This window comes from Cryptomeria japonica, chromosome 5, assembly GCF_030272615.1.
Source record: "Cryptomeria japonica chromosome 5, Sugi_1.0, whole genome shotgun sequence".
Taxonomy (NCBI): Eukaryota; Viridiplantae; Streptophyta; class Pinopsida; order Cupressales; family Cupressaceae; genus Cryptomeria; species Cryptomeria japonica.
Genome location: NC_081409.1, coordinates 872,894,010 through 872,904,862, shown reverse-complemented (window position 1 = coordinate 872,904,862; position 10,853 = coordinate 872,894,010).

Sequence of the window (10,853 nt, the reverse complement as noted above, 5' to 3'; positions counted from 1 at the left end):
CAAATTCCCACTCATGTGAGTTGGTCTCTGAATCACTCTCCAGCATCCGATTGCTATACCATACTGGGATGTCTTTAGAATTAAACACGGCAGGTGTGATTGGTTTATGTATCTTTGTAGTGATCGGTGCTTCAGGAACCGTGATGGGGTTTAAAGGTTCTGGTACAGGAAGTATCATTAATGGTGACTCAGTGGCTTCTGCTGGAACTACTAGTGCCATAGATGTTGCTGCGGGTTCTGATATAGTTGTTGCTGCTAATGGTGCTGCTGATGGGATTACTGGTTCGTTTGGTGGGATGAATGATATTGATGACGGTTGCGATGGGTTTGTGAGCCTCGATGGGGCAGTGGGGATAGTGCTTGATGGTGCTTTGATTATGAAAGGTGTCCTCTTTGCAGTAGGTGGGCAAAATGGTTTGCTGGGTTTTCCTTTGAATCTGAGTTTAGGAAGGATCTCTTTTTCAAAACCTAGGCCTGTATTACCTTTGGGCTTGAATTCTGGTAGCAGAGGTTCGTGTCGTCCTTGTTTGCAGTATCCCAAAGTACTTTGACCATCATATCCCATCCTTTGCATAATGAGGAGGCCTTTGCCATATTGTTCCATAGGAAGTGTAACTTGCAGTTTGTCAGTGGTGATGGGATCTTTATAGATCCAGTCCGTTAGGTCCTCATCTTTTGTTTCTTCCTCTTGACTCTTTCCAAGAACAAAAGGCGTTAAGGCACATGCTGGTATGTTTAGTGGTTGCTGGAGTATCTGCTGTGGTTTACCATGTGTTCTAGGAGAAGTGGGCATTTGTCCCACACAAAAGAGCTGACTCAAGTTATATTCTCCAGGACCTTCCTCTGCTACTTTCGTTTTTAGCTTTTCTTGCTTGGGTATAGGGGTGTTCGAACTGGCAAGAGAGGCAGGACTTATATATGATGTGGAGGAAATGGCTTCCCTATTATTAGGAACAGTAATTTCTGGTTGATGGCTGATATTATGGCAAAATGCAAAGGGATTTGCATCGCCCAGGATTGTGATCTCTGTACCGTTATGTGGGAACTTGATACATTGATGGTAGGTAGATGGAACAGCTTGCATGGCATGTATCCAAGGTCTCCCTAATAATAGATTATATGGCAGAGGAAGGTCCAGAACCTGACAAATTATGTGCTTTACCACAGGACCTACTCGGATTGGTAGTACCACAGCTCCTTTGGATGAACGCTCTGCATCATCATAGGCCTTGATGGTGATCTTCTTGCGAGGATCCACTGATTCTATTGCATATCCCAATGCTGTGACCAACTGTAGTGTGCAAATGTTTAGGCCTGCTCCATTATCTATCAAGACTCGCTTGATCCTGTGTTGGTTGATAAAGCCTTCAATGTGTAGCGAAGCATTATGAGGTTGTTGGAAAGAAGAGTTGTCACTTTCAGAAAAAGTGAGACAAGGTGATGACTTCAGATTTCCAACCATGGCTTGAAATTTGTCTGTATTCAAGTTTGCAGGGACTGACGCCTCTTGGAGTGCTTGATCCAAGATAGTTTTATGAGATGGTGATAGGCGCAATAGCTCTAAAATGGATATAAGCGCAGGTGTTTTGTCTAATTGTTCCACAAGATTGTACTGCTTTGGGATGGAGGTGGTGCCTTGTGGAGCTGCCTTTATGGTGACCTTGCCACGACGTGTAACAACATTGCAATTTGAGGTGGGATTTTTGAAGGTTATGGTTGCAATTTGTTCACTAGCATCATACAGGTGATTGACAGTGTAATTATACGCAGCTTGCGTATAATCAGTGGTATCAGGACCTCGTCTGGACGTCAAAGGACCCCTTTGATCTTGCGATGGAAGTGGATTCTTGAACATCTGATGATCATTATTGGTTGTTTTTGGGTCATGCCCTTCAATTTCAATTTCTCCTCGGTCAATAAGATCCTGAATGAGATCTTTCAATCGGTGACAATTACTTGTCTTGTGTCCTCTTCCTTGATGGAACTCACAATGTTCAGTATCCTTCCACCATGCTGGTTTGACTTGGGGCTCATAATTTGATAACTTAGGTAGAGTGATCAAATTCTGAGAAATGAGTTGTCGCATCACCGTTTCAATGGGTTCCCCTAAGGGAGTGTATGTGCATTTTTGTTTTTGTGGACGGGGTCTTGGTTCATCATGAGATGTGATGCGACCTTGATTAGGAAGAACATTTGTGTTATTTTGAGGTGGAGGATTTTGTCCTGCAAACCGAACCACAGGTTGTGCATTTTGGACAGTCCGAGCATCCACAACTCCGTCGTTGACGATATTCTTATTCTTGTTCCAAAAGTTCGGTTTATCGCTATTGAAGCGCGGGCGAGGACCATCTTTGGGTTCATTAAAGATTTTGATGAGTCCTTTTTTGATGAGTGCCCTTTCACATTTTATACCTTTGGTGATCATATCGTTAAAAGAATCTGTATCTTTGACATCCAAGTGAAATTCCATTTCTTCGTTTAAGTAGGAAATGAAAATTTCCACTAGTTCTCGTTCAGGTAACTGAAGAGAACGTCTGCTAGACATTTGGCGCCATCGTTGCAGGAATACTGAGAATAATTCACCTGGTTTTTGTTTGGTGTTGCATAGATCAGCCATGGTGATGTCGCGTTCAATATTATAAGAGTAATGAGATAGGAATTTCTGGATGAGTTCCTCAAATGTTCTTATGCCACCTAGTAGTCGGGAAAACCATGATGTGGTTGTTCCTCCCAAGCTTTGGGGAAAAAGGCGCATTAAGTATGTGTCTTCATATGCAACTTCGAGACAAGCGGAATGAAATTCTCGGACATGATCGCGGGGATCTCCCTTTCCTCTATATTTTTCAAATTTTGGTGTTTCGAACCTGCGTGGAAAGGGTGGCATATAAAGATTCCTATCAAACAGATAGGGACAGATGTCGTTAAGTGAGAATTGATTGGTCTTAACACCACTATGAAGTTGTTGGGCGAGATTCTCAACTTGTTGCCGCAACATCTCCATTTCATTAGGAGGAGGAGGTGGTGGGTTACCTCGAGGGATGTTATATCTGATGGGATCTCTACGCCTTTCCTCCTCATGACGACTTTGTCTTTCTGATGCTTGTCTTAATTGGGCAAGATCAAAGTCTGAGGGGAGTTTGGCTCCTTCTTGAGCGAGTTTTAAGAAGTGAGCATCTGCGTTGCTCCTTAGTATTTCATCAAATAATCTGTTAAAATGAGGATTATGCTGAACCCTTTCAATTGTTGAAGGAGTAGGTGTACCTGGGTTTTCATCATTCCCATTTCCTCTAAGTGCTTCTTGAAATTCATTGAGGTTGTCCTCTTCTTCCTCAATTTCTATTTCTCGTTGCCTTGATCGTGATCGGGTTTGATCCATTTTGTTTGCAAGTTTGTTTTTGAAGTTGATTGAAGATGATGATGAGTGGTGATGAAATGAAAGATTGATTGGTTGGTGATTTGTGTTGTATGGGGATCTCTAGCACTTTAAGGTAGATGTAACCGAAATTCCTCCTTTGAATTGCTTGTTTGTTTTGATGAGATTTGATGTGATAAGGTGCAGAGAAATCTGAGATGTGTTACAGATTTAACTACCTAGCAATGAGAGGATTCACTCATGAACTAGTTTTAACCTGTGTAGATGTGTCTCTTAGGATGAGCTTATCCTAGATGTAGAAACAATCTAAAAAGTGATGTGATGTGTTTGATTTCAAGCAATATCTAAAAAGAGAATTTGGGACAAGAACCTCTTTAATGCTTTGAGAGTTTTTGGGATGGATTGATGATGGAATAATGATGTATGAATGAGATGATGGATGTTTTTTTTGTTTTCAACTTCGATCTTTCAATAAAAACTTTGTGTCACAAATGGAACAAACTCTTCTTCTTCTCTTTCAGGTGTTGGTGGCACTTCTCGAGCTGTGTTGTAGGTGATACAAATGTTTGGGAAGAATTTGGGGTTAATCTTTCCTCCTTGATTTTTGTGATAACTCAGAGCCCTATATTGCATAAAAGCTCTGCGGTTCAATGATTCTGAATCAAACTCATTTGTTTTACCTTGAAGGTATAGACGCATACAATGTAGAAAGACTCTATGGGAGACAAAGATTTGTCGATTGATATAGAAGAATTTCCTCCTTTTGATTAAAGCCTTTGAGCTTAATGGTCTTTTTTTTCAAGGTAATATTCTGATGACACTTCTTCTTTCGCAAGATGTGAAGAATGGTCATAAAATGTGATTCTTTGTTTGTTTGTACCTTGTTTTTGATGTTTTTGGTTGTGTTGACAGATGTTGGATGAATACTTTGTTTTTGGGATTGATTTTCTGATTTTTCTTTGACAAGAAAACAAAGCAAGCACACAAACACAAGAATGTTGCCTCAAAGGCACAAATGAGTATGGGTCTAGATCAACCCAATCCTTGGACTTGTTTTTGACCCTTCCTTTAGATTTATTTTAAGGTGTATTTCCAAAGCCTGAAGTCGGCTCAATTTGCACTAGGTCTATAAAACGAACACACTTCAAACACTTTTTATCCCTATGGTCAAATGGCCAGTTGTGATAAATTTAGCCCACATCTTGATATTTCTTCGACTTTGGTACTACATACCTTATGAATCCCGCCGTGGCAGGTAAGGATGTGATATACTAAGTCTTGCACAAGCATAACAAATAGATGATCCCTATGATGGGGGAGTCACCACTTTTATCAAGCCACAAGTGACCTTTCAAAAAGCTATGTTTCTACTCAAGGAAATATGTATGGTGAGTATCTTGGGAGCAAAACCATCTATGCTCTTGCACTAAATTATATCTCAAATATCCTCAATCAATAGAACAGGTGGGCTTACTACTTAAAGGTGTTTAGTCATGTTCGATGTTTTTGGACATAAGTTCATTCTGCAGTGACTCACTTAAGAGCCTTGTAACTGGTGGTGGGGCCCATTTGTCCTTTCGGCCAGTTACACTGTAGGAACAGCTATACCCAAGGCTACAGCTTTCGCTCTCACCTGATTTCTATAGCGGCTCGAAGGATTTACCGCTCGAGGTCGTTCCCAAGAGTATCGATCCCTTGGCAGGCCTCTCTTAAAAAGATAAAATGTGAGCGTTACTAACACTTTTCTCTTGCACCTAGGACCACGAGAGCCAAGGGAGAGGATAGTGTGTGTTAGAAGTAGGTCCACTCGACTGACTTTTGTGCACAAGCGTGCCAAACACGAAATTCACTTGTTCTTTTTAATCCAACATTTGCAAAGATGATCTAACTATTTGGAGATGTTGCTCCACCAGCCATGGTGTTCTTTTTAACTTCAAAGGCAATGTGTTTTGTAATCTAGAATTTTGAAAATCCTGGTCAACTTAATGAAAAACACGTTTTGCTTTGAAGGAAAATTTGTTTGTCAAAAATAAATCAAAAACAAGTGGTTTGTCAGTTTTATTTGCACCAAATTTTTGAAATGTGGATTGTAAATTTTAGGTCCCAATTGATGCAATGAAATCAAATTTTGTGTTTGTTAATTTTAAGCACCAAAGAAAATGAGGCCTAACTAGAAAACAATGAAAAACTGTTTTTGTGTTTTTAAGTTCTTTTTAAGCACTTAAATGAAAATTTTGGTGATTTTTGTTAGGTTGGTGACCTGCACAAAGAAAAGAAACAAGTTAATAAAATCAATGCTCAAAGGGGGGGGCTTCCACAAGCCTAAATTCTGATTTTTTGGTTACAAGTCAATTTGGGCGACACTCTGTCGCAATAGCGCTATTCTGTGTTTTTGCAGAAGCGCTGATTCATGCAATAGCGCTAGTCTGCGTGAGCAGAAGCGCTAATTTAAACGGTAGCGCTGAAAGAAGAGAAAAATCCGAGAAGACAAAGGCGCTGGAAGTGTGTCAATAGCGCTGAAACTGTGACAATAGCGCTAGAATGTTGTCAATAGCGCTGAAACATTTTCAATAGCACTATCTTAGGGTCAATAGCGCTAAAAGAAATTGTTGCAATAGCGCTAAAATGCGTTCAATAGCGCCGAAGCGCGACCTGTGTGGCAATTTCAACAAGCAAAATGTTAATTTCAAAAAAAAATGATCAGAAGGTTGCGTGTTCGATTCACGTCGGGTTCACCAAATGATGCCCTCCTAAATGGCAAAATGTTAGTTCTTGATCAAACAACACAAAACACACAAGACGTTAGAGTTAGTCAATCAAAAACTAAATCTATGAAGGCATTCCAAAGGAGACACTAAAAACATGCTAATGAATCTAACTAAAGAAGTAAGACAATGAGATAGCTCCAACTATCTCTTAACATGATATTAGCTCCTTTCTCCCTTGTTCCTCTCCTCTCCAAGTTCCAAAATAGTGTAGCTCTCAGCAGCTTTTTGCACTATGGATGCTTATGGAGGATTGAGATTGTAGTATAGCTCCAAACATGAAATGAAAAGCTATTTTATGCTAAAATGATATATTTTAACCAAAAAGACAAGATTTAGTTATGCTATGCTAAATGCTCTCTAAAATGGCTATAGTCTAAATGCTTACAAGTTTTCAGGATCTGGTTTATGAAGGAATGGGCTCTATTTATAGGAAAAATGGAGCAATGGATGGCCAGGATTAAAAGGTTTAATCAAGGGTCAAGCTTGAAAGTTGGGGATCCATGTGCACAATTTGCACCTATGAAATAGTGACAAGTGTCAAGACAGGATTGGGTTGAGAAAAGAGGTTGGAGGCATTAAAGGCCTGAGAAGGCCTCATGGTTATCTAAAGGCTAAGGGTCAAGTCTAAATTAGGATTACCCACTGGATTAGGAGTTAATCCAAGGATAAACCTTTGTGCAAATGATTAAGAGATAATCATGGTCAAAAGCATTAAATGCTTGATGAGACCCTTGGGTTGGGTAGAGGTTGAGTCAAAACAAATGTTTTAACCGTGTGGGAGGGTTGAATTAACCATTAATGGTTATTGGAGACTTTGGGGATTAAGTGGTTGAAAGTTGGAAGCCTTCAATGGCTATCAAAGACTTTGAGGATTTAAGTGGTTGAAGGTTGAAAACCTTTAATGGTTATCAAAGACTTTGGGGTCTTTGAGAAGTGACTCCATTTTGCTTAGGAATGTGACAATATTTAGGGGATGGATTAGGCTAATTAGGAAGGGGTTAGAAGAATCTAGAAGGGGATTAGATTTTGCAAGTGGATTTGGTGGGTGAGGGAAAATAGGATTTTATTAAAATAAAAATTCATTTATTTCAAAATGTGTGCAAGTTGCATTTGTAGGAAAATGCAAGTGGGGGGGGGATAATGATTTAAATAAATGTTTTATTTAATTTATTTAAAAGAGGAAAAGGAAATTTAATTAAATAAATAGATTTTATTTATTTAATTGATTTGTATTTGATTTAATGAATTAATTAAAATAAATTGAATAATTTATTTAATTAATAGAAGAATGTTTGGGGATGAATTAATTAAATATTAATTTAATTAACTGATGGCTAGTAGAATTTTAATCAAATAAATAGCAAATATTTATTTAATTAAGCTGGACAAATTTATGTGACTACACTAGTCAATTTCTCAAGATTTATTTTTCAAAGGCTCCGCTATCTAAAATTTTCATGTCGAGATCTTGTCATTCCTACATCTTGATTTCATGAGTCAAACTTGCTTGGAGTGGGTAAATTTGGCTTTGTGTACAGGGGCATCTTGAGGGATGGTAACATCATTGCCATCAAGACTCTTTATTTTAAAAATGAAGAAGCTCTTAAGAGTTTTAAGAGAGAATGCAAATTGTTAGGGAGGATTCGGCACTATAATCTTATCAAAATAATAAGTGTATTTTTCTAACCTAACTTCAGAGGTTTGGTTCTTGAGTTTGCATGTAATGGGAGCTTGGAAAAACATTTGCACCCTGACAAAGATGTTGAAGGCTTTTGTAAGTTGGGATTAAGTGAGTGTTTGAGCATTGTTGTAGATGTAGCCCATATCATGGAATATTTGCATCATGATTGTCCTCTATAAATTGTGCATCAATGTGATTTAAAACGTAGCAATGTGCTCCTGGATGCCAACATGATAGCCCTTTTCACTAATTTTGGTATATTTTGTTTAACTACTATAAATTTCATAGATTCATTGAGTAAAACAACATTTGCACTCTGAGGATCCATTACTTATATTGCTCCAAGTAACATTTTTAAGCTATCTTAATATTACCGTTAACATTTTCTTTATTAGCTTTTAATTATTTTCATGATTAAATTGACTGCATAGTATGGATAGGGTGGGAGGGTTTCTACCAAGGGAGATATTTATAGTTATATAATTTTGATATTAGAGATGGTTAGAAGGAAGAGGCCAAATGATAACATGTCTGTGGGAGACATGAACTTGTGAAAGTGGGTGAGGTTGGATTTTCTAGACAGATTGGCAGATATTGTTGATAGTGAGTTGTTGAAAGATGTGAATTAAAACATGGAATACAATAGATGTCTTCCTTTTTTTATCCAAGTTGTTTTGCTTTGCAATGGTGAATCGCCAAGAGAGTGACCTCCAATGAAAGATGTAGCCAATGCCTTGGTGAGCCTCAAGACATCTTTCATTGGAGGTGCGCCTACTTCTGATTTAACATCTACCATATCATATCTCCTATGCAATACCAATCCCATACAAACATTGGTATCTAATAGTCAATGTTCTTCATTTTAGATGTGAAAGGAAATCAGGTAGCGGAATACAACTTCCTACACTGAACTATCAAGAAAGTGAATGCAAAAAATCTCTAAACCCTTTAACAATTACAGATTCAGATGCACATCTAATAAAACATTAACAAATATTCAAAACTGAATTAACACATAACACAACATATTGATGTACAATTTCATTTTGTTCGTAATATGGTAGAATATGGAAAGGTGAAATAGATGAGAAGTTGAAGATTTTGTGAGACAAGTTGAAGGATTGTTGTGCTGCTCGAATTATTCTTGAAATCTATATTGTAGCTACTCTTGAAGATCATTGGCTCTGTGCATTGTATTGTAACCATTGTTGTTGCTAGATAATACAATTGAGTCTAGCTTTTGGAGTGTGGATTTTCTTTCCGAAAGGGATTTCCTACGTAAATCTGGTGTTGTGGTTTCATTTGTTTAATATGATTTTTTATGTGTTTCTCTAATTTACAATTGTTTAAAAGTTTGTAAGAAATTTTTGCATCACCTCTCATGTTAGATTTAGCATTTGGAAGTGTTATTCTGCACTTAGGCTTCCTTTCAATTGGTATCAAAGCTTGATAACCTTTGATCTCATTTGTGGGGATTGTTGGGTTTTTTGTACTGATTTAGTTTTAGTGGGAGTTTTACAAAAGTGATTTTCTTTATATCCTATTGCAGAAAAAAGATGGAGAGCACATCTAGAAGGATTGAGATGGAGAATGATTATTTTGGTGAAGCATTGGTTGTAGCTTTGGAAACCCAGGCATCTAAAGATATATGGTTAATAGATTCTGGGGCATCTTTTCACATGACCTCACATAGAGATTGGTTCTTGAAATATGAATAATTTGATGGTGGAAAGGTGTACCTCGGTGATGATTCTCATCTGGAAATAGTTGGTCGTGGAAGAATCTGAATTAAATTCCCCGATGGTAGAGTGAAAGGAATTGATGGTGTGCTGCATATCCCTGATTTGGAACGAAACCTCCTTTCAGTGAGTAAATTGAATAATGTGGGTGTGCAAGTTGTCTTCTCGAGTGAAGGACATAAGATGACTAGAGGAGCTATGGTTTTGGTAGAGGAGTTTGGATAGGAACCTTGTTCAAGTTAGATGACTACATTGTCCAGTGCAATAGTTCTTTTAATAAGTTGAAGAAGAGGAAATATTTAGATTCTTCATCCTCATCGCTGGATAAAGCAGTGAAGAAATCTATTGCATCTACTTCTGATGGTCGTGCCTTTTGGGTTCCTAAGGGTTCTCATTCTTTGGAAATGAAGCTTCTTGCAGAGAAGATGATGTTATCGCACCAAAGAGTTGGCCACATAGGTGAAAAGGGCTTATGAGCCTTGAAAAATAAGAGCCTTTTTTAAGACCTTGATGATTGTAATCTCGAGTTCGACTTCTGTGAACATTATATCTTTGGCAAACAAAACCGTGTGCAATTTTATAAAAGTTCTCAAAAGTCTTCTGGGGTGTTGGATTACATTCATGCAAATGTGTTTGGTCCTGTAAATGTTCCTTCATTATCAAAATATGTATACTTTGTATCTTTTATAGATGATTACAGTAGGAGGATATTTTTTTATTTCCTCAAGAGTAAGGTTGAAGTCTTTAGTTGGTTTAAGGAGTTTTAATCCTTGGTTGAAAATCCAACTGATAGGAAGATTAAATGTTTGAGAACTGACAAGGGTGGTGAGTTTTGTTCTATAGATTTTATAAAGAGCATGGGATTAAAAGACATAAGACAACTCCATACACCCCTTAGCAGAATGGAGTTGCAAAGAGAATGAACAAGGCGTTGAAGTTGGCCTTGAGTAGAAGTTTTGGGTTGAAGTTGTAGCCACTACATGTTATCTGATCAACAGATCTACATTAGATGTTGTTAATAAGACACCCATGGAGGCATGGTCTAGTAAAAATCCTCCATTAAGGCATCTTAGAGTTTTTGGTTGCATGGCATATGCACATGTGCCAAGTGAGAAGAGGCCTAAGTTGGAAAACAAAGCAGTTAAATGTATCTTCATCGGCTATGGTGTCAGTGTGAAAGGGTACAATCTTTGGGATCCAATGGCCCAGAAGGTTCTCTCTAGTAGAGTTGTAATTTTCAAAGAGATGAAACCTTCCAATGTATTATTGCAGCTAGAAAAAAAGGAAAAGAA